Source organism: Maniola jurtina, chromosome 9 (assembly GCF_905333055.1).
Source record: "Maniola jurtina chromosome 9, ilManJurt1.1, whole genome shotgun sequence".
NCBI lineage: Eukaryota > Metazoa > Arthropoda > Insecta > Lepidoptera > Nymphalidae > Maniola > Maniola jurtina.
Window position 1 is genome coordinate 1,910,542 of NC_060037.1, and position 22,201 is coordinate 1,932,742.

Genomic DNA, 22,201 nt, shown 5'->3' on the forward strand with positions numbered 1-22,201 from the left:
ATTCTAATGAATATGGGAATCGCGATAGGCGGCATTGTATCAAAATTAACGGCTTTCAAGCGAAGCAGTAGGGGTGCCAAAGTTCAAAATAAAATATAACGTACTTATTACTTTAATAATATAACATACTTATTAAAACCGTATTTCAATACAGTTTTAAAATTACTTAGAACATTCACGAGAAAGCTTATATTATGTAGGTACGAGTACAATATTTTCTTCTACTTTAAAAAAACTTAAGTCCAAACATACGAAGCCCGGGTGAGTCAGAAAAATACACCAACCGGTATGAATGATAAACCACTTTTAACTGATAAACCACCCCGACCCAAAAAGAGGGGTGTTATAAGTTTGACGTGCGTATCTGTGTATCTGTTTGTGGTATCGTAGCTCCTAAACGAATGGACCGATTTTAATTTAGTTTTTTTGTTTGAAAGGTGGCTTGATCGAGAGTGTTCTTAGCTATAATCAAAGAAAATCGGTTCAGCCGCTTAAGAGTTAACAGCTCTTTTCTAGTTTTCTTATAGAGGTGTTTGTGTCGAGGGTTTTTAAATTTTAAGTTATTACCTATTAGTGGTCTGATTCACTTGCTCATTGTCTAAATAATGGCCACCGAACTCATTTGATATTGGTTAGTTTCACATTGCGGCTTAACTAAGTGATATTAAAATATTTTTTCGATAACCACGGTGGCTATCATTCTGGTGCTCGATTACAGTAAAATGGCAGTTACAATGTCATGATTGCAATCACCTATGATTGTTTGACACTCGGTCACTATTGAGGATAATCCATTGTTGCAACAACAACACCTTAAATTCAGCCAACTACAATTAAATTACAGTTAAGATTATAATAATGATTGCTGCAGTTTTTTCGCAATCAATCAACAGTGAGTTAGCAAATCAATAGGCAGGGTCAGAATTCTGTTCGATGGTAAATGGATAGTAGACAAGTGTAAATTAAAAATTTATAACACCCCCGACGATCCAAAGTATTTGAGTTTTCCAAAACATCATTTTCAAATAAATAATTATGTATGTAGGCAACGTCCATCTTGACAGCTTGACATTTGTCTGTTGACATAATATTAAAAACCTAACGGTTATCTAACCTTCTTTTCAACTAAAAACTAGAAAAGAGCTGATAACTCTTAAACGGCTGAACCAATTTTTTTAAATTATAACTAAGAACACTCTCGATCAAGCCACCTTTCAAACAAAAAAAACTAAATTAAAATCGGTTCATTCGTTTAGGCGCTACGATGCCACAGACAGATACACAGATACACAGATACACAGATACACAGACACACAGATACACAGATACACACGTCAAACTTATAACACCCCTCTTTTTGGGTCGGGGGTTAAAAACACTTTGTTTACTTTTCCCGCGCGTTTGATGTTTTTGGCAGGTGGCAACCCTAGCTGTTAGGCTCAATGTTGATGGAAATAATCTCATGAATGTATAATACGTGCCCGTTTCATAATGATGGATCGGCATTGTTTCGATTGGGGAAATGTGTTTTACTGTCTGTAAACGTGAATAGAAGGTAAGAATTAAAACTTCAATCCAATTTGGTTTTGAAAGGGCAGGAACAATAAGGCTTTGGATTAAGGCATAAGCATACTTATAATACCTAACCCAAAGCCAAAGATAACAAATTTCGTCTAGAACGGTTAAACAGATGGGCCGTGAAAAGCTAACAAATAGACAGACAGATCGAGAGACAAACTTTCGCATTTATAATATTATTAAGTATGGACTTAGTATAGATGAACTGACTTGTATTGCTATGTGCCTGCTTTTATTTGAAACTAGCCGATGCCCGCGGCTTCGCTCGCGTGGATTTAGGTTTTTCGAAATCTTTGATTTCCGGGATAAAAAGTAGCCTATGTGCTAATCCAGGATATTATCTATCTCCATTCCAAATTTCAGCCAAATCCGTCTGGTAGTTTTTGCGTGAAGGAGTAACAAACATACACACACACGCACACACACATACAAACTTTTGGCTTTATAATATTAGTGTGATGTGATACTGTTGACGCTTTGACCAGTAACTAGATAACTGCTCGTACTCCATGAGTAATGGGGTATGCCATTAAGTTGAATAGGAGGAAGTAGGGATGCTATTAGACAAATTACAGTAGAGCGTGGCGTACAAGTCCATTGTTAAGGCCGTTTTACGCCGAGCAATACATACAGGCATGCCACAGGGGATATAAGTCTACACTTTTTAATATAATATAGATATAAAATGTTTAGGAAATGCGAGAAATGGCGGCTAAATGAAACACTGGCTTGGGTATTACGCCGCGAGCGCGTATTTTGACTCAATTATTACTACTGGCTTACAATCCGCGTACCTATGTTATATGTTTGAACCCTACAAAGTGACTGACTGACTGATTGATCTATCAAAGCACAGCTCAAACTACTGGACGATTCAGGCTGAAATTTGGTATGCAAATACTTATTATGACGTAGACATGCACTAGGAAAGGATTTTTGGCAGAATCGTTGGCAGCGAGTGGTACCGGCACGATGAAGCCCAACGAGTTGCGTAGCTGAAGAGGCAATGGATCGGACACATAGTTCCGATAAAGGTTGGGGTCCCAACGTACTGGAATAGGAACCTCATACGGAAAGCACAGCGTTAGCAGACTACTACGAGTATGTAAATAGATGATATCAAACGATTAGCAAAAAGCTGTTGGATCCAGGCGCGTACTCTACATTTTATACACAAGAAATGCTACACTCATGATCTACGTGTCTTGTAGAGGAGTTACGCCTCGCTACGACGCTACGAAAGCGCGTATCTACGTAGTATAAAACAAAGTCGCTTCCCGCTGTCTGTCTTCTTGTAATATTTTAAATTACGCAACGGATTTTAATGTAATTTCCAGCAAAATATAGAGTGATTCAAGAGGATGTTATAAACGTGTGCTCGAAGTTTAATGTTTATTGTTGGTTTGTTGAAATATAATGATAATTGTTCACAAGTGTAAATTAAAAATTTATAACACCCCCAACAAGTGAAGGTTACAGTAACTAGAAAAGAGCTTTCAAACGGCTGAACCGATTTTCTTGGATTATAGTAAGAACACTCTCGATCAAGCCACCTTTCAAACAAAAAAAAACTAAATTAAAATCAGTTCATTAGTTTAGGAGCTACGATGCCACAGACAGATACACAGATACACACGTCAAACTTATAACACCCCTTTTTTGGGTCGGGGGTTAAAAATGTCAAAAAAATCAAGTCGACTGAGAGCTTTCATCGAAAATGCTGTCTTATTCTTTTGAAATACAACCAAATAACCACAATGACACCACATTAGTATCTACATTGCACCCGTGCGAAGCCGGGGTGGGTCGCTAGTTAATTATAAAAGATTTTCTCTCTCTCTCTGCATCATATTTCTTGTTGCTGAGGGCCATGAGTTTTCTTGGGATACAGTAATGCGGTCGTAAATATTGAGATATTTACGACTCTATGAGAACAAGTCTTCGAGTTTTTAGGTTTTTACGGTTATTATCAGATTTTAGTGATAACAACCGGAACTGATGGCTTTATATACTCTCCGAGGCATGGCAAAGAAAATAATAAAAAAATATCTGTAAAAAAGATAAAAAATAAAAATAGCTTTATTTAATTTTTATTCAAAATGAGTAGAATCCATGAAAGCATGAAAGATAATTAATATATTTGAGCCAAAAACATTCCCGTTTCGGTATGATTTTATTAAGTCATGTTTCGGAATTTTCATTTTTCACTGGCTTTTATAAATTTCACAATGGTGCTAATGAGGTTTTATACTACTTAGTTAAATCCGAAAATGTGCAAATGGGATTAAAAATTATGCTTTATTTCAGGTCCGCGGGGAATGTTCTGAAACGTAAAAAGTACCTACTAAGGCACAATTATTTTTTGCGTTAGTCGCACATTGTTAAGGTAAGCTTACCGTTAGAGGGAAAGGGGAGTATTAGTCATGATTAGCATGGCTAATATTCTTTAAAAAAAAAAAAAAAAGATTTTCTTGAATTATAGCTAAGAACACTTTCGATCAAGCCACATTTCAAACAAAAAAAAAACTAAATTAAAATTGGTTCATTAGTTTAGGAGCTACGATGCCACAGACAGATACACAGATACACACGTCAAACTTATAACACCCCTCTTTTTCGGGTCGGGGGTTATAAAGGCTCCCTTTTTTTTACCACCAAAAAACACTTTAGGGTGCACAAGTCAGGGTATGTTAACTTTTAAACATAAAGTTTGACTCTTTACCCTAACCATTAGTACCTCCGTATGAATGTTGGACTTGTTGATATGTTTGAAATGTGTATTGGTAGGTACAGATAATAGTATGAGAAAACCTGCATGCCTGAGAGTCCTCTATCATTTTTCCTGTTAATAGAACTTTAGTACAAAGTGTGCTAAGTCTGCTAATTCACATTTGTCTAGTATGGTAACAACACAGGTGGCTAAGCTATGGCCTGAGTTCTTTTCACTCTCAGAGGAGACTCAGTAGTGGGCCAGCAAGTGTTGAGAATTAAGATGATGATGATGATAAATGACAAAGAAAATGCACGTTTTTTTAATTACGATCCCGGACACTTTTCTTGAAATAAAATGTATACTTAACCTCAAACCTACTGTTATAAATATGTAGTTATAAATCCTACTTGGCCTCATTAACCGACTTCCAAAAAAGGAGGAGGTTCTCAATTCGTCGGGATCTTTTTTTTTTTTTTTTGTTTTTTTTATGTATGTTCCCCGATTACGCAAAGACCCCTGGACCGATTTGGAAATTTTTTTTTTTTGTTTGAAAGGGTATACTGTGCAGGTGGTCCCATATAAATTTGGTGAAGATCTGATGAATATCTTCGGAGATGGAGAACAGAACTCCTCAATGGATAAGAGCAAATTGCTCGCGATCACTGTAATAGCTTAGTAAACAGTAGGGTTTTAACTGGGCATAGCATATTATAGTACAGTGGGGCCACTAAAAATTATGAAATAAAAAAAATTCAAAAGAAAAATAAAACCGACTTCAAAAACCAAAAACACTAAAAAGTAGAAAATAATTTTTGTTTAGCTACACATGTAATGTACCTAGGTATGAAGTCGGGCGAGCTTCACTCTTGGATTTCTAATTTTGTTTTAATATGCTCGCTCGACTTCATACCTAGGTACATTACATGTGTAGCTAAACAAAAATTATTTTCTACTTTTTAGTGTTTTTGGTTTTTGAAGTCGGTTTTATTTTTCTTTTGAAATTTTTTTATTTTAGTATTAAGTTTGAACTGTAAACCCTTATTATCTGTAACGCTGTTGATTACAAAAATCAATAAAGAAAAATCGCGCTAACGAGCTTTCAAGATCGTCCCAAGATCTATCGGCTGGATCAGCTGGATCCTAGGACATAACAACACTGGAGAAAGTTGTTCCTATTATTTTACTTGATTACTTTGAGCGCAACTCACATGCTCCTATATAAACTAACGACATAAGTACACTTCTGTTCTACAAAGTTTAATTAATATTAAATTCTAATTCCCCTTCCGATCCCTTGTTTCCATTTCCCGGTAATAGATTATATTTTAATGGTAAGGTAGTAATTAATAATGTTGAAACCGGTCTAACATCGGATAGCTTTGGGTGTATTGGGGCGGTAAATCACAATAATTGCGTAATATTTCAACGGGCGATTGCTATGTAATCTCCTAGAGTATAATTACTGCTTCAATACTGTTTGGGTAGGTAGAGGCTTCATCTATCATCATCGCTGGTGAGTTTTCATTCAATAAAATTCAACCATTGGTCACTTAATGATGTGCGATGTAGCTAAGAAATAAGCGAGGTTAAACTACAAAACTATATTTAATTTTCACCAAATTTACTGTAGGAGCAGATGAGCAAGGAATAAGTGCTATGAAGATGCGCTTTGCACGAATAGTTGCTATAATCTACCTACATGTAGTGAGGTCAAAAATGTTTTTATCATTGTAAGAGTGCGTTTCTCTTGATGCAGTGCTGGGCGGAGTGGAGTGGAGCGTGCCGTGAATCGGCCAATTACAGTGCTTATCTCCACTCCGCACCAGTGGAAACTGTGTAAGTGGAGCGGAGCGGACTTTCAAATAAAATATGTTCACATGAACATGCGGCCCCGAGCCGGACAGAACGGAGTCAATCAGGCCATGGTGCCGAACGGAGGATGTAAACACTTGCCGCTTTTCACTGTTTTTCTCCGCTCCACTCTGCCCAGCTCCACTTCAGTGGAAACGTACCCTCATGGGATGATTATGATAACTATATTTATCAACTTAAAATAAAATACACCAACTAAATGTAAAAAGAACCACATCTTTCCTATTTTTCCTATCTTCATTCAAGTTCAAACACGTAGCTCATGGAACAATCGGCATGAAACGTAGAAAACAAGTGACGCTATAATGATCTCTCCACAAAGGGAGCTATTTAGATGAACGGCCGTTTTGGCATGCCGAGCTTGGAATCTAGGCGTGAAAATACTTCAAACAATCCGCTATTTTAGTCCCTCAATGTTACATAATACTCGTATTGTATTTGTATAGGTTTCTTTTATGGGTATTTATGAGTTGCAAAAAAGGGGTTAAGCGTAGTGGTTAAGACTGTAGTGGTTGAGTTTTTTATCACGGAAATAAAAATATCTAAACGCTCTCGGACGAAGGCACAGGCATCACCTAGTAAAAATAAAGAAATAAAACATTTTTACAAATATTTTGAAGTATTTTTCGTTGTATCCGAAATATATGAAAAACATTTTATAAAAAATACTTTTTCAATTTCTCAAAGTTGTTTTTCTCAGTACCGCTCCAATGTAGCGAAAAGAGCGAAAATGATTGATTGTGATGTTTTGTTTGAAAAACGTGGCTCGTCGGTATACTACCTACATTCCAACAATGGCCGCTTTGTACACTAGATTATACCCATGGACGCTTTGTAATAAATTATATAAGGGTATTTATAAACGGGACTATCTTATTTCTAGACGTGTGCAAAAATTTAAAATACGATCTTTATATTATCATTATCATAGCTCTCTCCAAGAGCTATGATAGACGATTTCTTGAAGGATAAGATCCGGAACGAGGAAATCTGCAACAGAATCAAGGCAACTGACTCATCAACAAACTGATATGATAGTAGATAGATAGACTATGCTTGTAGGGCCAGGGGCGACGCCGTTTAAGCGTAAAAGTCCTAGAGTGGACACTGTGTATGCCAGTAACCGTAGCGTGGCGCATCCTCCCACACGAAGGACTGACAATATAAAGTATAGTGGAACTCATTAATGAAGGTCTATACCCAGCAGTAGACATCCACAGGCTGATATGATTATGAAAAAGTTTGGAAAAACGCGTGATGCTCGATTTCTAATTTGCTTTACAACTGTCAGGACACAGGACATTTTTGAGTTAGTTTTTATCTTCCAGAGAAATATATTCCAATACTAGTTTGGAATACATTTCTCACCAAGAACAACCACAAAATATCTATGGTCACTCTTTTTAAAAGCAAATGAAGCAAAAAAAAATGGAAGAGTTTATTATGTAAGTAATTTTTCTGAACAAAGATGTTTTACTTGGTTATTTAACCAGCGTCGAGCTTAAATACCTGACATAGCTAAGGCTCATTTGCACATGGACGTAGACAGATTTAGTTTAATTTTGTGATAGCGAGTTTTGGCAAAAGCATTATGCCGTTCGTTGTTTCGTGCATTCGTTCGTTGCCGAATGGTGCGAATGTGAAAACTATGACGTCATAACGAAATAAGACCGCTATAGTAACCGCTAAGCCTGTAAGCAGCCTAAGATTCAAAATTGCGGTCATTTGTAATATTGATGAACGAACGGATCACGGGTGACGGCATGCAGTTGCCCGCGATACATCAAACAAGTAATACACTTTGAGAGGCGACGATTAATAATGCTAAGTATAGTAGGATGAAATGGCGACAGGTCTCAGGTGCATACGACCCGCAAACTCCCCTTAAACTTAAGGGAGAAATCTATAAAACAGTCGTTAAATCTGTTACATTGTATATGGTTCAGAACTTTGGGCGGTAAAAGGGAGGTAAGATAGATGTGTGGTATGAGAATGGATAAGATAAGGAATGAAGTCCGTGCATGCATGCACGCTATCATGTCGCATTAGGTACTAATGTACGATTTTTTCCAAATTAATTCACAAATATCAACGTACCAGTAACTTATTTTCGCAAAATGTTCAAATATTATAGCTTATGACCTTCTCAGATATTTAAACCCTTCTTTCTATAAGTGGAAACCGTATAAAATTCCTCACGGTAAGTAGTTTTTAAGATTAGTCCGAACAAATACGGAATTTGCGGGACGAGGGACTTATGTAGTGATTTTTGGGTTTTTATGGCCAAAAATAATGCCACAAACTCATAAGCAGAATTAAATAAAAGCCAAAACATTAAAGGCATTAAAATGTAAAGTCATTACCGAACATAAGCAAAAGGGAAATGTAATGTCACTTCTCAAAATAACACGAAATTATAAAACCTATTTCAGTAATTATAGCGGACGGAAAAACATTTGAAACGCAGAATGGAGGCCACAAAAACGTTAATGGACGGCTTTCGGAGCGCCCTGTATTCGGCCCGATGATACAGCATGATTTGCATTGCCATTTGACATTTAGGACCACCTTTTCTCCCTTTTGTACCCCCTCTTTTCATCCATATACAGGGTGAGATGTTGGGAGCGGCCAGTACGGAAAACTGAAATTATCCATACAATCCATACTTCTATACTAATATTATAAATGCGAAAGTATGTCTGTCTGTTTATATGCCTGTCTGTCTGCCTGTCTTAACATGCGTTTAACTGATTTTGATGAAATTCGGTAGGTAGGATGATAGCTCGTGTTTTGGAGATGGTTGGCTGTATGGAAACTTTTTAACCAGGAAAATCAGACTACGGAAATTTAAAACATAAATCCATGCGGACGAAATACAGGCTTCATCTAGTAGCAAAACATATTCCTACATCCTCTATCATTCATATCAAAAGTTTTAGTTTTTGCCCAACTGACCCTTCCCAAAACCTCACTCTTATATCGCATTAAAGTAACAAAACCTATATACATGTTGAAGGCAAATTCATCATGTAGAAAGGTTTTTCTGAATCTCTACATTATTTGCGAGAAAAAGTGACGAGTTTATTTTTGGAAAAATATTAATATTGTTTTTTTTATTCCATTACAAGTTATCCCTCAACTGTGATCTCACCTGGTGGTAAGTGATGATGCAGGCTAGCATAGTTATAGTGGGATAACTTGGAAAGGGTGTGGCAGTTTTTTATTAAACCCTTACTCCTTATCGATGTCTATACGGCATCGTACTGGGATGCTAAATACCTTGTTGGCATCCATCCTGCACTAGTCCTGAAAAAGTTACACTTCTTTTTTGGACAGTCATGTATAATCTTACCTTTACCTTTACCTTTACCTTTTTATATCTTTACCTTTTTTTTCTTTTTTGTATTTGTATAATAAAAATTAATCATCTAGTTCGTGTAAGTGGCACTGCCGTTCAATAAATTGTAAAATAAAATAAATAAATAAATAATCATTATCTTTTAATTTAACGATATTGACAATCAAAAAGTGTACAATGGTAAGTAAATATCCATTTTAAACTAGCTGATGCCATCGACCTCGCCCGCGTGGATATAGATTTCTTAAAAATCTCGTTGGAACTCTTTAATTTTTCGGAATAAAAAGTAAGTAGCCTTTGCGTTAATCCAGAGTATAAACCAGCTATCACCACTCTAAACATCCAAATTCGTCCAGTAGTTTTTGCGTGAAGGAGTACCAAACATACACACACGCACACACAAAACTTTCGCCTTTATAATATTAGTGCTATTAAAGTTTTGGGTTTGAGTTTGAAATAAAAATCATAATCATAATTTTATTATATCGTAATACGTTTTTCACATCTTTCAGTTTGATCATTCGTTCGAGAGGCGGGGTCTCCCCGTAATGAATAAGGTACGCAGATCGATGCATCAACATTCTTTGAGAGCTGGGAATATAGGTAACACGTGCAAAAGCTCTGGCAAAAGGTATAACTTTGTACGTATAGACGGTAAACCTATCGATTTCCTTCAGTAGAAAAAATTATCGCTGACTCGTTTACTTTTATACCAAAAATATTACTTACTAGCTGATACCCGCGACTTCGTTCGCGTGGATGTAGGTTTTTTAAAATTCCCGTGAGAACTCTTTGATTTTCCGGGATAAAAAGTAGCCTATGTGCTAATCCAGAGTATAATCTATCTCCATTATTTTCAGCCCAATCCATCCAGTAGTTATTGCGTAAAGGAGTAACAAACATACACACACACACACACACATACAAACTTTCTCCTTTATAATATTAGTGTGATGTGTCTGTCTGTCTGTCTGCTAGCTTTTCACGGCCCAACAGTTCAACCAATTTTGATGGGTGCAGAGTTAACTTACATCCCGAGGACAAACAGATCAGGTTTTTTCTGTATTTGTGCTAAAAGCTACCTATCTGCCAAATTTCTTAATTCTAGGTCAACGGGAAGGACCCTATAGGTTTTATGGACAGATGGACAGACAGACAGACAACAAAGTGACCCTATAAGGGTTCCGTTTTTCCTTTTGAGGTACGGAACCCTTAAAATAGAAAAATACCATTTTAATATTACCTTAGCGTTATCGCACTGGTCATGCTTGGGCTGCAAGGCCCCGCGAGACTAGTAATGAGTTCGATTCTATCGGGACAGCGCCAGATTGAAATGCTAATGTCCGTATAATACCGCCGTCGTCCGCAAACCTCTTTATAAAATTCCAGTTTACCTTGAAATAATCTCGTTTAAAGTATTGGCTCATATTACCAGAAGAAATGAGTTTTTTCAAGCGAAGCTTCGTTACTGACGATGACTTGATCGCTGGGAACCTGCTTGTATAGTATGACCTAAACCTGCAATTGCTTGTATAACAACATTATATTATTGCAATAATTGTACATAACATTATTGTGAATTGAGCACTTGAAAAGAGCAATTGCCGAGTTTCTTGCTGGTTCTTCTCGGTAGAAACGGCATTCCGAAATAATGGTAAATTATTTTGACTATTCAATAAACGTTTACTTGAATAAAACATATCCCTTTCTATTCTAGGCTATTAGCGCTATACAAACATATATAACTTGAATAGTACCTATGCGTTACCTGCGTAATTCAAGTCAGGGTTCCGCCGGCGAAATGAACATGAGAAGGCGTTGTCAAACTTTTATACAAGTTCAGAAATTGCCGCTGGCGTTACACCCTTTCACCCCTTTACGCCCTTCGGTGAGCCGTTTCAATCAAATTTTAATTAAATGTAAGCAAAACTCAATTTTCCCGAAAACGTATTATGTCACTCTTGTTGCGGAGTGATGCGGAAAATACGCGTAGAATAATCCACACTCTGAAATTGATATCTAAACTACCTAATATTATAAAGAGGAAAGATTATAAATGCGAAAGTTTGTTTGACGGACGGACAGACAGACGGACAGACAGACAGACAGACAACAAAATGATCCTATAAGGGTTCCGTTTTTCCTTTTCAGGTACGGAACCCTAAAAAGGTCGGTGATCCATAAATGTGAAAGTGTGTCAGGCTGTCTGTTACCTTTTCCCACTACTGAGCACGTTTCTCTACTCAGAATGAGAATTGTTTAGGCATAGTCTGGTCACAAGTGCGGATTGGTAGACTTCACACTCTTTTGCGAACACTAAGGAAGAACTCCAAGGTATTCAGGCATCATTTTGATATTTAATTGCTTGAGACGCACAGAACTGTGAAAAGTTAAGTGCATGCCCGAAACCGAAGTTTGGACCCCTTGAATAAGAGACCGAAGTTCTAACCATTAGGCTATCACCGTTTTTGAGGCTATACTTAGTTAAGTACGTAATCTTATATCGTCGAAATAGGCTTAACTTGTAATTGCATTGTAGAAACTGAATTAACTAATTATGGAGTAGAACAGAGCCAATTACAAGGGCGAAACATCAACAGTATCTGATAGGGTATAAATCACCCCTGCCATGAAGTTAGCGAAGTTTCCAACTAATCCGAAAATCGATTTGCCAGATTTGTTGTTGTTGATAGTCGAATTATAGGGAAATGAACTGGATCTTTCTCTTCGATCAAGCATGTTTACTTATTTTTAAAATAACCGTTTTCTTATTCATCATCACCATCATCATCATCAACAGCCAATATGCATCCATTAATTGTTTAATTTTTGTAAGGCAAAATATTGTTAGTTACGAGAAAGCTGGTGAAATTCATAACGGTCAGCCGACGCGTTCATCTTACACGTCGCTTAGGCCACAAGTCACAACCCACGCCTACCTATCTACCTTACCAATATTCACCTCACCTTACCTACCTCTTAAGACAACTTTTTAATGTATATATTATTGGCGTCACTCAGAAAAGCAGGTATTATTTAAATATTTTTATCGAATTATTGGAATGTCCTCTCAAACCAACACAAAAAACATCAGGTTCAATGTGTAGAGGTTATCCGAGAGTTTTAATCTAAACAAACTAATGCCAAAATAAATAATTTAATTAGATCGTGATTGCTATCACAACATCTAATTATTCAGTTCACAATCCAAATACCGAAAATATGCGATATCGCTCCGAATCTCGGAAGGAGACTGAACTACAACTTTCGAAACACCCGTATTTATGCAAGTTCAATCTTGTTGGCCTCCTAGCAACAGATTGTATGACATCGAATGAGCCAAATATCGATTTTATCAATCTACCTGCATTAGATAAATTAATAATTTTATATTATTTTTGACAACTCAAATCAATTTTTAAAAATAACCTTACAGTGCGGCCGTCCTGAATTTAACACGTCCTCGTGTTTCTAATCAATCTTGTCATGTCAGTCGCGGGCTTCCTTGCCCTAAGTCAAATCCAAATCATGGGCTATCCTGCCCTCCGTCAAATCATTAAAACCTACCCTTGAACTGCCGAACTCTCAGTTTTAATATCAAGTCAACAATAAATCCAAACGACTAACTTCTCATTCGATGTATACAAAATCTGAACCACTTATTGCAAATTACTTTCCACTTCACAAAAGACTAAATTCTTTAAAAAAAAACTTAAAATTTTAATCAACAAAACCACCGAACTCATTAAAAAAATTTATCAAATGTGGGTTGTTTTGAAAAAGATACCAAAGCGAAATTAAGGCAACGCGAGACACGTCCCGCTTCTGAATTATTGGCGTCACTCAGAAAAGCAGGTATTATTTAAATATTTTTATCGAATTATTGGAATGTCCTCTCAAACCAACACAAAAAACATCAGGTTCAATGTGTAGAGGTTATCCGAGAGTTTTAATCTAAACAAACTAATGCCAAAATAAATAATTTAATTAGATCGTGATTGCTATCACAACATCTAATTATTCAGTTCACAATCCAAATACCGAAAATATGCGATATCGCTCCGAATCTCGGAAGGAGACTGAACTACAACTTTCGAAACACCCGTATTTATGCAAGTTCAATCTTGTTGGCCTCCTAGCAACAGATTGTATGACATCGAATGAGCCAAATATCGATTTTATCAATCTACCTGCATTAGATAAATTAATAATTTTATATTATTTTTGACAACTCAAATCAATTTTTAAAAATAACCTTACAATATACATAAAAGGAAAAGCTGACTGACGGACGGACTGATTGACTGACTGACCTTTCAACGCACAGCTCAAACTACTACTGGACGGATCAGGCTGCAACTTAGCATGCAGATAGCCTATTATGACGTATACACACGCTAAGAAAGGATTTTTGAAAATTCAACCCCTAAGGGGGTAAAATAGGGGTTTGAAATTTGTGTAGTTCAAGCGGACGAAACCGCGGGAAGAAGCTTTTTTTTTTTCTCTCGTCTGGCTTTTACAATGATTAGCCAATGTCAAGTTTGTAGTTATTTGTAACAAGTTAGCTAAACTATACAAGTATGGACCCCGTCTGTGCCGGCGCTCGCCGACATACGCACGGCACCCCCTTAGAGCGCTTTCCAGTCAGTTTTAACAAAAAAAAAACATTCAAAAAGCCACAACACGCGCGCCAGCAAACGCCACCACAGACGAAGTCCCGGGAAGAAGCTAGTATATTAGAAAGATATCTTCGAAACATCTTCCGATACGATAACGTCACCTATCCGCCGATAACGTCTTTTCCTTTAATTATTGTACATTAACAGGGCTCTCTCCGTCACTCGTTTCATACAATCGTAGTTCCAATTTCATTTGAATATTAAGCAACCAAAGTCCATAAAATTTTGCAGACATATTCTAGAAACTAATATCTGTGTCTGTGGTGTTTTAGATTTTTCTAAAAATATGTAGTTTTAAAATTACAGGGGCTCAAAGATTTGTATGTGAATTTTTAAGACCGCGTAACTTTGAAACCGAATATTTTAACAGAAATCTGGAAACCACAGACATAAGATATTAGTTTCTAGAATATGTCTGCAAAATTTCATGGACTTTGGTTGCTTAATATTCAAATGAAATTGGAACTACGATTGTATGAAACGAGTGACGGAGAGAGCCCTGTTAAAGGGCACCTTAAACTTTAGATCTCCATCTAAAGTTTGATCTAAGTCGGTGATGTGTTACTGAATTGTGCTTATATCAACTTTGACACAGTTCTCTTTGCATTATTATCAGTTTGGCCGACAGTAGATTATAAACCAATATCGCAAAACCATTGCGCTTTGTACTGCCAACTCAATTAGTGGATGTTGTGTAATTATTGGTTAACCTTCGTTAAAATGCATTAGGTTACTGTCGAATTAAATAGTTGGTTCCACGGTTCATCTATAATTTTATGCAATAGATCTGAGTATCTGACTAATATCCAGCTAATCTAATATCAAGCTCAAACTACGCGTTGCACTTTTCAAATTCAAATTCAAATTCAAAATGTTTTTATTCAATTAGACTTTTACAAGTTCTTTCGAATCGTCAAAAGCATCTACCACTGGTTCGGAATGCCTTTCCTACCGAGAAAGCACTGGTCGAGAAACTTATGATTTTTCATACTATAATGAAAACATTAATTACTAATTAACTTTTTATATGTATAGATTTATTAAATAACTATTTAAAATTATTAAAACAAGTGTAAATTAAAAATTTATAACACCCCCGACAAGTGAAGATTACAGTCACTAGAAAAGAGCTGATAACTTTCAAACGGCTGAACCGATTTTCTTGAATTATAGCTAAGAACACTCTCGATCAAGCCACCTTTCAAACAAAAAAAACTAAATTAAAATCAGTTCATTAGTTTAGGAGCTACGATGCCACAGACAGATACACAGATACACAGATACACACGTCAAACTTATAACACCCCTCTTTTTGGGTCGGGGGTTAAAAATTGAATTATATTGTCAAATTTTTTGATAGAGTCATACTAGAGAACAGAGATTTTATCTACGTAGATTCAATAGTTACGCTAGTGTAAAAAATAATTTTACACTAGCGTACTTGTAGTCTTATATGTATATTTTCGATAATTAAATACTTAAATTAATATTTTTAGTACCTATAATTTTTATAGATAAATCATTGTATAAAAATTTCTGCTTATGTAATTACGAATGCACGATAATTTGCGTATAAGTATGTATAATGTATATATATGTTAAAACAAAGAAAATCAGGGTGATTTTCTAATTATACATTTAAATTTAATGATGAAAATGCAGAGACTGCTTTAAATTGAATATAAAACCATTTAAAATATTAATAACAAGGACACGATTAAAATACTAACCCATTGCCTTCAATTTATGTTAAAGTATGAAAACGCTTTAATTTAGTAACGAATTATAATATTTCAGTGACAATTCAAAAAATATAGTTTTAATAATAAATAAATAAATAAAATGTACTTTAGTTGTACCTGAGTATCTATTAAGAAATATAAATATTTTTTAATTAATATAACTGATTAAGTTAGTCTGGCTTTTCAAAGATTTAAAGCAGCCAGCGTTCTGGGCACCTTGCCTGGTTACTGAGGTTTAGATGATATTATTGATTTGTTTTTGTTGTTTAATTTATTTATTTTAAAATTTAAATTTATTCCTTTGAATTACATTAATAATACATTAAAACAGATACTATAAGCATTTATAAATATGAGTAAATCACGTAACATTACGTTGCAGGACTTAAACCCAATCAAAAGCGACCTCGCCAACTCACCTGTGATTACACTTTCAGTTCCAACACAAAACACGCCCAACGGCTGAAATTCCGAGCATTACACAGGTCACGGCACTATAAAGAACTCAATTCCCAAACTTAACATGCAAAAGTACCTAGGACGAAAGAAAAAAAATTCGATTCATAATTTCGGATTTCGAACCATCGCGTGCGTTTTACTTGCGTGTTCTTGTCGCGTATGAAATTCGACTACATTTTTTGTCGTGTTTATTTGTCGCGGGTGAAACAGGCGCGTGTAACCGGCGGAACGCACCTCATAACACTGGATCCGAGGGGTAGGAAACCCCTATTTCGATACTACGGGATCATAGAATAAGCATGTATCAGAGCAGACATTCCGTAAGAGACTTTTTCGGGTTCCGTACCCGAAGAGTACCAACGGGATACTATTATTGAGCCTCCGGCTGTCCATCCATTAGTCCGTCTGTCCATCCATCTGTCTGTCAGCAGGCCTAATCACATGAACCTAGGTTGAGATTTAAAATTTTCACAAAATGTGTATTTTCTATTGTCGCCATAACAACAAATAAAAAAGTACCTAATCATGTACGATGGTACGGAAACCTTCGTGTGCGAGTCCGACTCGCACTTGACTGGTTTTTTGTTTTGCTTTATTCCGAAACAAGTTAGCCCTTGGCTACGATCTCACTTGGTGGTAAGTGACGATGTAGTCTAAGATGGAAACGGGCCAACCTGGATTGGAACCTGGGAACCTGATTGCTTCCTACGTGGCATCGTCCCGGAATGCTAAATCACTTGGCGACACGAGTTTGCCAGTATTAAAATGTCCGCGATTTTGCGTGGACTTCAAAAATTTCAAACTTTATTCTACGTCATAATAGCTATCTGTAGGTATACCCAGCGCAATCCCTCCAGTAGTTTGAGCTGTGCGTTGATAGATCAATCAGTCAGTCATTTATCTTTTCCTTTTAAAGGTACTTATAGATTTTCTAAGATTCTTGGAGCTTCTTAAAACCCTAAAGCTCGAGGCTATATGTGCTTGACTAGCAGATTTTGACGACTTTGTCCACGTAGTTATAGATTTACAAAATCTTTTCTTAGTCTACGACATAGTCTCCTACACGAAACCTAAAATTCCAAGTTTCTGGACCTATTTTTAGGTGAAGCCGACTTCAGGATGTCTCCTTTTGATACAAAAGAACATTCAAAGCCTAATAAGCTACCTTTTTTAGGTTTAAGTCAAAATGCCCATTAGTAAATAGTAGGTCTACACTACCTGTTTTATGTAAAACCTACCGCAACCAATAAACTATTAAAAAGTTTTGTTTTTCTTTCTTTTATCGTGATAAAAGTTTCAGGAAAATAATATAAACTGGTAGCTCCATACAATCTTTGACCCGTTTGACCGGGCGTGGAAGAGGGACCGAAAATATGCGCTCCAGCTGCCAGAAGGAGACGGATATGTTGGCGACTGAAACCGTATTTGAATAGGCTTTCTTTCAGCTCAAATAAAATATGAGACCTAAAGAGTTGTGAGCGTTTGGAATTGTCTCGATATTACCTTTAACGTGCAATAAGCTGAAACACTTGCACCTAATGACCCGTCTTTCTTTTCTTATGACTTCTTTGGCACAGTGGTGTAAAAGAATCACCAGTCAGTTCAAATGGGCTTAAGTTCGACTCCTCATTATTGACTTTATAAAGATACTAGCTGACGCCCGCAACTTCGTTTGCGTAGATATAGGTTCTTGAAATCCCCTGGGAACTCATTGATTTTCCGGGATAAAAAATAGCTTATGTGTTAATTCAGAGTATAATCTATCTCCATTCCCAATTTCAGCTAAATCCGCCCTGTAGTTTTTGTGTGAAAGAGTAATAAAGGTCTATACATACAAACTTTCGCGTTTATAATATTAAGTAGAATATACATCATTATCATCATTATCAAACGATAGACTTCCACTGCTGGACAACTCGGCGGTTGCTCTTTTCATATATTCAACTAGTGACCCGCCCCGGCTTCGTACAGCTTATTACAATTTTCTTAGGGATCTCTAATTTATTTGAAAATAAAAATAAATATGTTACTCTGGAATAATGTAGCTTTCCACTGTCGAAAGAATTTTCAAAATCGATTCAGTAGTTCCAGAGATTATCCCCTGCAAACAAACTTACAAACGTTACCCCTTAAAAATATTGGTATAGAAGTGTATAGATTTACAATTTTATTATGGCATAATAAATGAGTAGTATCAGTAATATTGCAGTCCCGCGTATTTCTAAAGCGTGCTACGAAGTAAGATCCGCGCAAGGAAAGTGCTATAGGTACTCACCCTACGTTTTTCGTAGAGGCGCTACGAAGCTACGAAAGGGCTAAATCAATTGCTAAGGTTCTGTGTTTCATCTCTTTTCGGTTTTGCCGGATTGCTGTTCCATTGGATTATGAGAGTCAGGGAATTAGAAAGTGCTACTGTATTTCTGCACATACTTGTGCAGAAACAAAGACAGTTTTAAAGCCGGGACACACCAAACGCGTATGCAGCACGTAAGCGTAGACGTAGCGCGTACCATGACGTTGTATGTATAGAACTGCATGAGATATGGCATACCGCTTGCGTGACGTGAACGTTCGCGTAGACGTAATGCGTGCTGTCATGTCTATGGATTCACGCGCGTCACTACGCGCGTGGTCACGTGTACGTGCTGCATACGCGTTTGTAGTGTCCCAGCTCTTAAGGTTCGCGACGGGATGGAATGTGGGATCATTTTGACTTATATGAAGAGCCTTTTCATTTGTAGGGTATCGTTGACCTCGTGAGACCTTCTGTGTTAAAATATTAAGCTTTATGTATCTACTTATAGTCGCTTGGTTGTGCAGGTTTGGATGATGCTTAAAGCGGAAGTTAATATCTCCTACTTCGATGGCTAATCTGCATTAAGGTTGCCTGCCCTGACTGAAAAGTTAGGGAAACTTAGGTATGTACCTCGATAATAGCCTAAGATATTGCCTCGAATTGTTGTTCAGGGAATCCGGGATTCAAGGACGCACCTTTAACTTTTCGGAGCTATGTGCATTTAAGGCGCTTCGCCCACGTCCGACAAATCGGTGACGGATTTTTTGGTCGGCAAAAAATGAAACATACAAATTGCAATATTGAAACGCACACGTCTTACACGCCCTACAAAATGCCCTAGTTGGTCAATAAAATCCATATCCATACTAATATTATAAATGCGAAAGTGTGTCTGTCTGTCTGCTACCTTTTCACGGCCCAACAGTTTAACCGATTCTGACGAAATTTGGTACAGTGTTAGCTTATATCTCAGGGACGGACAAAGGCTACTTTTATCCCGGAAAATCAAAGAGTTCCCACGGGATTCCTAAAATCCCATCCGCTTAACCGATTTGTGTGAAATTTGGTACCGAGGTAGCTTCCGTCCCTGTAATTGACATAGGTATTTTATCCCGGAAAATCAAACAGTTCCCACAGGATCTGTAAAAATCTAAATCCACGCGGACGAAGTCGCGGGCATCTTCTAGTCTATGATACAAGTCGGCGAAATTATCGGCCCTATTTATTATTATCAGACCTACAAATATCTGAAGTCGGCGGAGCGCCAGCAATTCATATTAAACATGGCGAGTGAGTTCCCGAAATGAATGCATTATAAACGCAAGATTCCGCTGAACATTTACTGTTAAATAACGAGGTCGTTAATGGACCATAATTGATGGTATTATTGAATTTACAATCTGCCATCAAACGCGAAGTATCGACAAGGAGATGCTCGCCCGAATGTAGCGTGAGTTATTAATTACATTATTGGTTTTTAAATATCGCATTTATTATCGTTTGGAACCCTCGTAGCTTTATCACCACTATATCGTACAAGTTTAACAATTTCGACCATCAAAAGGAGTACAATTGTACCTACTTTGAATAAATGATTTTGACTTTGACTTTGACTTTATCATCACCGCATAATATCAATGCGAAAGTGTGTTTATTTGTTGGTTTATTGGTTTGTCCTTCAATCACGCTGCAACTGAGCAACGGATTGACCTAATTACATACATGAAATATATAGTTAAAGATCGGGAGAGTGGAGAGTGAGTGAGCTACTTTTTCTTCCCGGAAAATCTTAGAGTTCCCACGGGTTTTTCGGAAATGTAAATCCACGCGGACGAAGTTGCGAGCATGACCTAGTGTAGAATAGATTAGAATATACAGAGTACAAGCTGAGGCCCGCGACTTCTTCCGCGTGGATTTAGGTTTTTCGAAATCCCGTGGGAACTTTTTGATTTTCCGGGATAAAAAGTAGCCTATGTGCTAATCCAGGGTACTATCTATCTCCATTCCGAATTTCAGCCAAATCTATCCAAGCCAAGTGGTTTTTGCGTGAAAGAGTAACAAACACACACACACACACACACACACATACAAACTTTCGCTTTTATAATAGTAGTGTGATCAATCAAATATTTTTTTGATACAAACGAGAATTCCCACCGAGAAGAGCCAGCAAGAAACTCGGCGGCTGGTCTTTTCAAATGTGCAATTTATTGTTACACACAAAAAAATTGACGAAAAGTGGATATTTACAAAATATACACTGTCTATATAGTCATTAACGGTTTAGCTTCGGTTGGTTGGAAATATTTTTAGAAAATTCGTGCAAAATTGCACTTGATCGGGTTTTATTTTATTTTTTATTTATTTCAGATTGCTTCATTGCAATTTTATTCGTTACTTTTTACGAAGGCAATTGAATTTAACCCGCATACGGAAACTGGTTTCGAAACACGGATGAATAATTGGACTTTCAAGGATTAAATACAAAAATTCAAGCCGAGTCTGGACCGAAATTGAGGGTAAAAATAAACAAAATGGTTTGTTGCTTTGAATACTATGCGTTTCTAATAAGAAGAGATGAAATAAGGTAGAGGACTAGCTCTACCTCATTTCAGGTAACTAGCTACGGCCGAAGCCCATTGAATCTCTACTCATCACCAGCCTACCTACTGAGCACAAGTCTCCGAGTCTCCTTTCAGAAGGAGAAAGCTTAGGTCATAGTCCACCACGCCAGCCAAGGCAGACTTTACACACCTAATATATGGACCACGATAAATTTATTTCACATTAAACGCCACCGCCACCTTTGAACGTTGGCTGGGCAGTGCGCACCCATGCGTTACGCATGTGAAGTAGAGTAAAATAGCTATCTTGTACCTTGTCTTGTTAACTCATCAATCACAGAAAGAAAATCCCTCACAGCTTTTCAGGGTTCCGTAACTCAAAAGGAAAAAAGGAACCCTTATAGGATCACTTTGTTGTCTGTCTGTCCTATAGGGCAATTAGGGTATAACCTGTAGGGTAGGTATTTCCCGTTGATCTAGATTCATGAAAGGCAGGTAGGTAGGTCTTATATAAGACCTACCTACCTGCCTTTCATAGCACAAGTAAAGGGAAAAATCCTAAAACTGTGAATTTGTGGTTACATCTCAAAAAATAATTAGAATGTGGTCACGCAAAAATTCATTTACTAAATCACATTAACTTGCAGTGTTCTATATAAAAGTGTTAGGTACCTACTTATATCTTGCAGGGAGTCCGGAACGCTTCGTGTGCGAAATCGATTCGCGCTTGACCGCTCTTTTTATTCAGAACCGCCGGACGACAAGCCAGAGAGAGTAGGATCCCCAAGGAAAAGGCATACTGGGAAAACCAGTTTTTTGTCAGCAAAGCAAGATGACTCAGTCGGTCTACGTGACCAGACTCCGCCTGTGAGAGGCCAGAGAACTGAGAAAGAAGTTGGCCTCTCAAACGGAGTACCTACCATGTAGCGTTTAATGTCCG

General features: G+C 37.1%; 1 protein-coding gene and 1 long non-coding RNA gene across 4 annotated transcripts in view; one reads left to right on the forward strand and one right to left on the reverse strand.

Annotated features, from left to right (window-relative positions):
• The window catches only part of LOC123868397, a 228,674-nt gene extending 212,054 nt beyond the window's left edge, over positions 1–16,620 (reverse strand). For all 3 annotated transcript variants that reach the window (XM_045910908.1, XM_045910905.1, XM_045910904.1), the window contains exon 1: positions 16,362–16,620. The gene's annotated coding sequence lies outside the window, so the exon portion shown is untranslated. The remainder of the gene's footprint in view (positions 1–16,361) is intronic.
• LOC123868404 lies at positions 11,474–19,512 on the forward strand. Its single transcript, XR_006796640.1, has 3 exons — positions 11,474–11,484; positions 19,073–19,080; positions 19,424–19,512. It is a non-coding gene; the product is annotated as an uncharacterized LOC123868404 (long non-coding RNA).
• Positions 19,513–22,201: the final 2,689 nt, after the last annotated feature.